The following is a 10,116-nucleotide window of genomic DNA, read 5'->3' on the forward strand; positions in this document are numbered from 1 at the left end:
TAGTTGGTCAATGTGTTCCCACAGTCTACCCCACCAACAGCATAGCCTATAGTCAGTGTTATTGATTACCTTCCACAACCTGGTAGTAAGGCCTTATTCCTGAACACAGAACTTAACTTATATCATTGAATATGGAGAAAAGGATCTGGCATATAACAGGTAGCATCATCGAGGATGATTATCATTAATAGTCCTTGAAGGTACTGTGCACACTGCAGGAGAAGAAAATCAATCATTAGTATGACACATCTACAAGAGTGAGCTATCTTCAAGATATACTGGTGCAATAATGGCACAAACTTTGTGGGAGAAGTCAACAACTTTTAATTGAATTTAAATCCAACTCCATCAGATCAAACCCATAACTAACACTGATAATGAGGCCAATCCTTCAACAAAAGAATGACAAATGAAAATGTGATACATACATACAATTCTACTCAGCTGCAGAGAAAAATGAAGTCATGAAAATTTTCAGATAACTGGGTGGAACTAAAAAGTACTATAATAAGGGAGGTAACCCAGACATGATAAACAAATGCTAAATGTTCCTCCCTCTTTGTGCTTCCTGTCTACACATTTGTGGGTATGCATTCATAACCTGGAATAACTACAGAACTAAGAAAGAAAAACTGGAGAATTTAATGAAAAATCTTGAGATACTGGAATAGCATGCAGGTGCTTCAAAGGGAGAAATAGATGAAATTCAGGGACTTGAACTGATATGGGTACAGAGAGAAAAGAGAGTGACAGAGAAGGAGAGATAAATACTACCAAGGATGTTTGGAGAGACACAGGGAAGTTTATTATCTCATATATATCTAAAGTCATATATAATATGCATGTATTAACATGTATTTTAAAGATGTTATGAAATTTATAATGATAATACTCCCTCCAAGTGCAATGGACTGTAACGGAAAACTCCAGCACCATGCATGAGAAACTCGATCTCTAGTTGTTCAGGGTACTCCAAGTGACCTTCAAAACAATACCAAGTATTATTGCCCTTGATTGATTGGCACACAGAACTTAGATTACAACTCTGTTGCCAAAGTCACAATACACTTTAGATGCAGAATTCAGAGGAATTGAACTGAAATTGACTTGGAACCTCTTATATGACAAGTGGTTTTCAAAAGTGAAAAGCTGCAGAGGGAGAAGAGCAATCACTCGGCTTCTCCAGGTGTGATATCTGTGAACCACAACATTACCTTGACTGGCAAGATATCCATGATGATGCAATAGTGGAACACTCATCTTGGGGCTTTCAAGGGTTGTCTAATTGAACTTGAGGCATACTCACCAAGTGGGAAGCCATGTCTGGCACTGTACATATAGACAACCACTTTGACCTGGAACCATGTAGATCTAAGAGGTGAACCTGCTACTGAAAGTATCAGAATACAGTATAGTTTCTATCTGTTTTCTTAATACCTATCTCTTACACACAGATAAATATAATACCCACCCTCATCAAAAAAGCTTCTTTTTGCAACATATGGAGACTATTACAAAGTCCCACAACTGGTCAAAATGCAGAGAATAATTGATTGCAAGGTGACCAACCACAACTGATAATACATCTGCAATGAGTTCATTCAACCGAAAGGTTGGAAAAAACACAGAAGAGGCAACAGAAAGGCCCAGCACCTAAGAATCATAATTGCTGGTACATATACCCTAGACATGACAGGAAAATACACCTATGAATGCTCAATAGTATGCTTAGTGAAATGTGCTATTATAATCACACCTGTTGGTATAGAAATAAGGGCAGGGGAAATTCTACATGGTCTTACGTCTAGGTGAGGTCAATGGCTGCTGAAAGAGAATCATGTGCCTCAGTAGGAACATCCCATATTGGTTTTCCAATCACAAGTGCTCCACTCAGAGTACATTCACATACAAACAGAACAGATTTGACTCAGTAGGTTATATGTACATGTAATCATATACATATAAATATACATATACATAAGCTGAAAAGCAAAGAACAAATCATAAATACGAGATGAGAATGAGGCACTGGAGGGGGAGAGTGAAGATGGGAGCCATATAACACAACTAGGACTTGAGTTTTTAAAAAATAACCACTACTTTTAAAAAAAAAAGACTTTCATGTGGTAACATTTTGTATGATCTCTGTAACTTTTATGCACATTTGAAACCATTCTGAAAGCTGAATTGTATTAGAAAAGATTTTAAATTAAACCCCATTTTTATGTCCTAGTACTGGTTATTGAGTTTCTGGTTTGGGATCATGAATATTGCAGAATGATCTCTGAATGTGTTCACAATTGCTTAACACAACAACTTTTGACTGATTATTACATCATTTCTTCTGTAAATAGCTAGATTTACAAGGAAATGTGAAGTGTTAATAATTTCTTTGCCTACACTATAAAGATTACCTCTCAACATTTGCCAGAAGCTGAAAAGGTGGCTAAAGCTGTATCCTAACAGCACCCACAAAGAACTCTTTGCCATGTCAGACTACCTTTGGTTTTAAGGGATACATTTCCCTTTTATAGAGTATGAAAAAGAAATAATTGAAGAAATTCGCAATAAGTTTGTGATCAGAGATGAAGACACATTCATACTGACTTACCCTAAATCAGGTAAGAACTGTTAGAGTGCTCTTGAAGTGTATGAGGAAGGATAAGGCTTTGACCCTCATTCATTTGGGTGATGAGTGGTGTGCTCTCTATATCTGATGTTTAAAATGTTTTGTGGACATGGATTGCTGTTTGTGAGTGCATTTCACTCAGAGAAAGAACACCAGCCTGGTCTTTGTGGGGAGAGGCTCATCTAGGCCATGCGAGCAATGTCAGTAGATCCTAAGGCTATGGCATTGTTCTGTCTCTGTGTGGAGGAGAGTGGAAGGGAAAAAAACAGAAGAAACAGCACCAAGGTAAAAGTCATGGATGTAAGAATATGTGGAGGAGAGGACAGTGTCAGGTAGAAGAATTACCATGGATCTTTTCCTAGGAGTGAAAACAGTCTCAAAACTCAAGGAACCAAAAAGAAGCAGCATGGACTTTGGGGAGGGTTGTTTTCTGGGTGGCAGAAGCACTGAACACAGGTAAGTTTTAGGTTGCTGACATTGACAGTGAAAGAACATGGAAAGGCCAAGTGCGGTGGAATCCATGAAGAAGATTCATACATTGATCCAGAGAAGAAAGCTAGAGAAATACCCAAGGACAAGTGAACATGTAAACATAAATACAGGTGTGTGTGGAAAATAGACAGAAGGGGATTTATTCACCTAAAGAGAAGCAGTACTCATACACATATTGCAGCATGGATGCATCTCAATTGCTTTGCATTAAAAGAAAGGAGCTAGTCTCAAGGACAGAGTCGACAATTACATCCCTGTGAAGTATCTGGGAAAGTCGAACTCAAAGTACCAGAACATAGAACGATGATGGCCCAGGACTTGAGGGGACTTTCAGTGAATTAATTGAATATAGTCTCAATTTCTTCATGTGAAGCATTGGCAATGTGCTAGATGACCATACTTTGTACTTAGAGCATGTGGACTTTGTGAACTCCACAGGCCTGTGTGCTTGGAAACAGCTTCACTGTAAATTGTACAGGTGTACAGTTTTCTACTTGAGGCTTATTAACAAGTACTGTTGAAATGAGTGACCATTACTTTTCCTTCTTCAGGAACTAACTGGCTGATTGAGATTGTCTGCTTGATTCAGACCAAGGGGGATCCCAATTGGATCCAATCTGTGCCTATCTGGGACCGCTCACCCTGGTTGGAGAGTCAAGGAGCATATCCACTATTAATCAATAAGGAAGGACCACGCCTCATCAGCTCCCACCTTCCTTCCATCTTTTCCCCAAGTCTTTCTTCAGTTCCAAGGCCAAGGTCAGTGTCCAGTGGTTGAGAAATCTTTGACCAAATGTTCTTTGAACTTCATCTACCTCCATCCATAGTTTCCATTTCTGCAACTGCTCTCTCAGAGCTTTCCCTTGATAACCTTCATTTTTGTTTCTTCTTCTTTTAGGACACAAAGAGCACCATAAAGAAGATTTGTGACTTCCTAGGAAAAAAATAGAGCCAGATGAGCTGGATATGGTCCTCAAGTACAGTTCCTTCCAAGCCATGAAGGAAAATAATATGTCCAATTTCAGTCTCATTACAGAAGATATGGCTCCACATGGTTTGGACCTCTTGAGAAAAATGAAGAAGTTTTTGAGCTTTAAATGATGACAGGACATATGGAGAGCATGTTGTTCCAGTGAGTCTCTAGGAAAGAGAGGGAATGGTTCAGAAGTCATTGCTCATCACATCATAGTTTCTCACAGACCTTACAGAAGATTCATTCCATGGTGATGATATGGGCTTCAGTAGATCTGAAAAAATTGATTTGTTCTGGGACAGGTTGTTGGGATTGCAGATGGTTGTGTCCAATAACCTCAGTGGAAAACAAAAGGGTAGACATGTTGCAATGAGGCTTAGTAAGGCTCCCTGTATCATAGAAATCTAAGAAAAACACATAGCGCATGAGACCAAAGATATATTGGCAATGATAATCACAGAAAACACTTCCATTCATGGCTGGAAAAGATGTTGAACACGCCAAAATTGCTGTCCCACACCATGCTGAGTATAGACCCCATAAAGGCTAAGCAAATTATTCACCAGAGTGACACCTGATGGTATTTACCAACCTAAATTTGGATTGCTTTAGGCTCAGGGGTACTCATTTTGTTCTGAATGCCTCTCCAGGAATGGGAATATCCATCTTCTCTATGTCTGTGCTACCTCTCTGACCCACCCAGCAGGCCAGGTTATTCGAGGGTCTCGAGGAGGGACCACCTGTGAATCAATAGGAGGCGAGAGGAAAAGGAGACCAAGTGCGTGAAGAAAGACAGAGTCAGTCTGAGTTGCATCAAGGTCTCCTTTATTGACTGGGTGTTAGAGCTTATAACCAGGGCTTCAGGTAGGGAGGGGGAGCAGGAGGAGTGAGGAGAGGACAAAGAAAATTCCTAGGGGAGGGTCAGCAGGAGGTCGCTTTGGTCCCAGGCCCCTGCAGCTAGCTGATTTAGTACAGGCTCCAAGAAGTTTATTTAATCCTACATTCCTAGGTTAGACTAAAAGCCTCCTATTTACATGAGGATTGATAAATCGTGGAAGGTTACACAGGTTCAAGACACAGCTGTCTGGAGTCGGTACCCAACACCTCTCTATGCTGGGAGCAGATTGTGGGTGTGGTTCCATAGCTGTAGAGTTGAGGAGCCAGTGTATAAAAAAGAACCACACCTGGAAAGTCACCTTTTCCTATTAGCAGATAATTGGTGAGATGGGACTTGGCATTGAAGAAGGAATGAATCAGATGTCAGGTCTTTGGGGATAAGTAGTAAAGAAAATGGATATAGACTCAGCAAGTGGAGAGTTATTGGTTATGGGTTTAATTTTTGTTCTTCCAATAATTTGTATGCTTCAGCCTTAACCTCCAACCCTCCTCCACCCTAGCTTGTAAGGATCAGGTCATAGAACATGAAGATATCATGAGTATACAGACAGAGAATTAAGTTAAAGTGGTTATAAGATTGCATTTAATTTATTACTCCTGGTGTCCTCACAAGTGGAAGTTTGGGCTCAGATTTGAGCACATATACATGTCACTTCAAGAATATCATTGTCTATACACTATGGACTGAGACCTCTGGAGAATCCACCGCTGTTGACAGATAACCTCAGACTGCTGTGCTCCAGACTCTGTGGAGACAGAGTTGTCTGCACTAGAAGTGAATGTCCCACATAAGAAGAGAATTGGCCCATTCTTTGATTTCCTGTAATGAATCAGAATTTGGCAGAGGTAAAAAAGTATGGATACATAAAAAGCTTCAATAAAATGCCAAAAGGAATGAAATGTCTTGTTTAATAGGGAAAGGCTATGGAAACTAACAAGTAAAAGTTTGGTTAATAGAGCAGATATAATAGAATAAGGACACAATTCCATGAAGACAACTGTCATTTTCTCTTTTCCATGTAGACACTTCGAGGATGAGACCACAGTGGGATTTTAGTTAATTTTCTCCAAAATATTGTATTTTTCATGTATCAAATATGGTGATTCTGTCATAAAACTTGATATTTCACAAGTCTTTTGTAATTTATCATAGTGATTATATATGACATCTGTTTCTTCCGTATTTAAAGATACCATTTACTCTGGGGAATTATTTTTCTTTTACTCACACTCATTATAAACCATGAGTCCACTGGAAACAAGGTCATTGAAGGAGGAGACCAACATCATTACCTGCCCAGCCCTGATTCATGACTTCTTTATAGAGGATGCTGAGAGAGATATCTGGGAAATATTTTTGAAAGAATATGATGCATGAGGATAATGTTGGTCTTTTCAATTCCTATGTCATATTGGTTCCTTTTTTTAAATCATGAAGGGAAGAGCAGATCAAAGATTAATTCTAAAATGAATTTAATTACTTACCAGTAGATACTTAGTACCCTAAACCATAATGCATGAACAGCTTTGCTAACTGTTAGACTGGTCTTGAGCAGGAAGGATTCTCTAGACCTATTTTCACTGTCCTTTAGTTGCTCTTCTCAGGACCCAAGACAAATACCTTTCTTTTACTTCTGGAGAGCTACTCTAAAGAGCTACTTTTTACCTGGGAGACTCAATCATCTGGCTAGGTGGAATGAATCTGGTATTAAACTTGAAGCAATAATTATCTACAAACAAGTTTAATCATTATGATTCCATATTTAGATAGTGCAGGAAATACAGATCAGAGAGATGGTCATTCTCAAGCATCCACGGTTTAGTTGAAAGAACTTTTATAAAGACATTGGCACAATGAAGACATGAAGAAGGAAAGGTCTTCTGACAAACTTCAAAGGGTTTGGACCTCAGTACTTCACAGTGGATGTTTCCTAAATAGAATGCTTGAGCCATGAATGATTTTCCCTGGTGTCCTTAGAAGGCATTAATGTGAGACAAAGATGGTAGAAGACCTAGAGAGGAGCCCACTATCTGCAGGCCAGTAAAAAGCCAGGGAAGGTCTGGACAACAACTTTTTGTGAGACCTGCCTTCTTGAGGACTATGAGGAAGTTCCTTTCCAACAAGAGTTAAGCCACAAAGATTTAGTTATCCTGTCCTCAGATACACCAGAGTTTGAGGAGATTTTTAGAAAGAATGAATGAAGAGAAATATGCTTGTAAGGGCCACAGGATTTTGACAGAATTTGACTTACAACTTCATGTGTGTACTGCAAAGACATGCTTCTCTCATCTGGACTTATTCAAAACAAGTGGGCAGCCATATTGAATTTACTGAGACTCTGTTAGCTCAGCATCCAGTCTGGCTTATCAAGAACCAGGTGTACTCTGGGAAACAATAGAGAAATGTGTTCTAATAATGAAGATATAAGAAAGCTGAGAGTACCAATAGAAACTTACAAGTTAACTTCTTAAAAGTTGACACTCTTATACTAATATCAATTAATGGCCTATTGTTTGAATATGGTGTATCAATAGTTACAACTTAATTCTGAATATGTTATATTTTATTTAGTAATGGCACTGGGAATTTAAAGTTAACTTATATGATACATAAGGAATACAATGTGATAAGTAAAAACAGATTTCTAAAGTCAGTCTTTTTGGCTTCAAGTCTACATACATCACTATCATGCTGGGTAACATCTCAAGGACTAATTTTTTCTCATCAGCAAAATGGAAACAAGGCCAGTATTTTCCTAACTCATTCATAAATGCTCTCAAAAATTCCACAGAGTATATTCTGTGTGTCTGATATGATTTGATGAATGAATCCTTTGCCGATGAAAGAAACATTTTGCTTCTTAAATATATTAGATACATATTTCAGGCATCTTTACAAAAAGGAAATTCATCAATGTGTCACAGTTATGAAATAAAATAGAACAAGGATGTGGCCAGCAGAGTTCTACATGGAAGGAAAATACGAAAAGGTGGTCACATTGGGCATAAAATAGGAAACAAGAAAAAAGTGAGTATATGGAAGACATCAGCACTCTAGAAAAAATGAACACAAAGTTCAATGAAAGCAGTTACACAGTTTGCCATCTCTAATGGCAAACCTAAAGACATACAGGAATGGAGTGATGAGAACCAAAGTCTGGTAAAAAGATATGCTAAAAAGTTCATGTAGGTTTTGATGCATCACCAGACACCATGCTGATTGAAAACAGAAATCTTGGGATGTTCTCAGTTGGCAGTTATTTGGGTCTCCTGCACCTGATGAAAGCATCAAGATGTTGGCATGCAGCTCACAACAGTGTGCATCTCTAGCTCAAGGGGATCTGATGCCTCAAAGCTCTGCAGGAAGCTGCATTCATGTGTACCTACACACATATAATTAAACTTAATTTTAAAAGATCTTTAAAAAGTTGCTTGCATGTTTTGCAGAACTTTGACAAGTAACCACTAAAATTTAAAAAGAAGAATTGAAACTCTTTGGATAATTAAGTTTAGAAACTCTGTAGGATTGGACAGTGTGATGAAAGCAGGTGTAGTGGGAAGCAGGAATAATCTGAACATCTAAAATGGAGAGCTAGTGTGAAATCTGTTAGAGTGTGTAGGCAATATGATAAGATAGGAGAAGGGGAGACATTATTGCCAGAGGTAGAAATGTGATGTATAATTTTTTAAGGTGGAAGATGTGTTCTCCAGGAAATCACTGGTCCTTCCCCTTTATTAACCCTAAGGTCCTTGTCAAATGGATGGTAAGATCATGTGAAGGAAGGACTGAGAGCAGTATTGAGATCATCATTAACCCATCTATGTGTCTACTTCACATTTTCTGGGAACGACTGGGGACTGGAAGAATCACTTTACAGTAGCCCAAGCTGAAGCCTTTGATAAAGTATTCCAGGAGAAAATGGCTGGTTTCCTTCCAGGGCTGTTTCCATGGGAATAAATTCTTGAAACTGAATATATATATTGAGATTGGGGTTTATTTTCCTGTTCTTGTATATGTGAATGACTGGATGTTGTCACAGAATAAATCCTGATACTGATTTGGGGTTGGTTTTTTTTTTAGATATTTATTGACAGAAGTATTAGTAGTGGTAATAGTAGTGGAGGTAGTTGTAGTGTGTGTGTGTGTGTGTGTGTGTGTGTGTGGTGTGTGTGTGTGTGCGTGTTACCATATTTCTGTGTAGAGTTCTTTCAGAGATCAGAAGAGCACATTGGTTCTCATGGAGCTACAGTTAAATATTTCTATAAGTTACTTACTTTGTGTCTTGGAACTGAACTCAGATCCTCTAAAAGGGCATTACTGTCCTCTTGACCTCAGAATCATCTCTTCAACTCTGAATCTTGAAGTCTTGAGTCATCAAATATTTGCTTCTTTTATTATAGTTTGTTCCGTATTATCAGCTATCTCCAATATGCTTCATGGAATCTCAGCTTAAAACAATTCTTGTAACATTTTAAACATAAAAAAACTACAAGAAAATTTATGCAATTTTTACTCTGTGACTTTGGTGCAAAAGAAATTTTTAAAATGTGTTTATAGAATCTTTGAAACTTCATTCAAACAGCCTAAGGTGTAATAAGACCTTTATAAACTTATATTTCTGCTCAAAATTTTATATCTCTATTTTACTTTTTCTTTTTTGTAATTTTAGTGGGTGTTTAAAATGTTGTGTTACATTATGAAACTTTGATACAGACATGCCTATCATTGTAATTTATTCAGTATTTCTCCTCTATTGCCCAGTCCTGTCCTTATGCTCCTGTTATTAGGTACTGCTTCTACATTGCCCACTCTGCTTGTGTGTCATAGAGACACACTTATATTTAAATCCTGATGTGCAGATGGGAAAAGAATGCATTATTTTCTCTCCTTTTAAGATTAAGGGGAAGGTTCTTCTGATAGGCATGGTGGAGAATACAGAGAGGGGCATCTGGAAGATTCCAAAGCAGGGAGAGAAAGAGGTAGACTGTTCATGACCAGCAGAATAGGCCAGGCCATAAGGTAGGGAGCAAGAAATGAAGACCAACATAGAGGAGTCAAGAGAGAGAGAGAGAGAGAGAGAGAGAGAGAGAGAGAGAGAGAGAGAGAGAGAGAACCAAGAAAGCC

At 38.4% G+C, this 10,116-nt stretch overlaps 1 long non-coding RNA gene across 1 annotated transcript; it reads left to right on the plus strand.

Annotated features, from left to right (window-relative positions):
* Positions 1–2,398: 2,398 nt before the first annotated feature.
* LOC107400030 (uncharacterized) lies at positions 2,399–4,780 on the plus strand. The gene is made up of 3 exons (XR_013051251.1): positions 2,399–2,621; positions 3,673–3,880; positions 4,020–4,780. It is a non-coding gene; the product is annotated as an uncharacterized LOC107400030 (long non-coding RNA).
* Positions 4,781–10,116: the final 5,336 nt, after the last annotated feature.

Source organism: Peromyscus maniculatus, chromosome 1, assembly GCF_049852395.1.
Source record: "Peromyscus maniculatus bairdii isolate BWxNUB_F1_BW_parent chromosome 1, HU_Pman_BW_mat_3.1, whole genome shotgun sequence".
Taxonomy (NCBI): domain Eukaryota; kingdom Metazoa; phylum Chordata; class Mammalia; order Rodentia; family Cricetidae; genus Peromyscus; species Peromyscus maniculatus.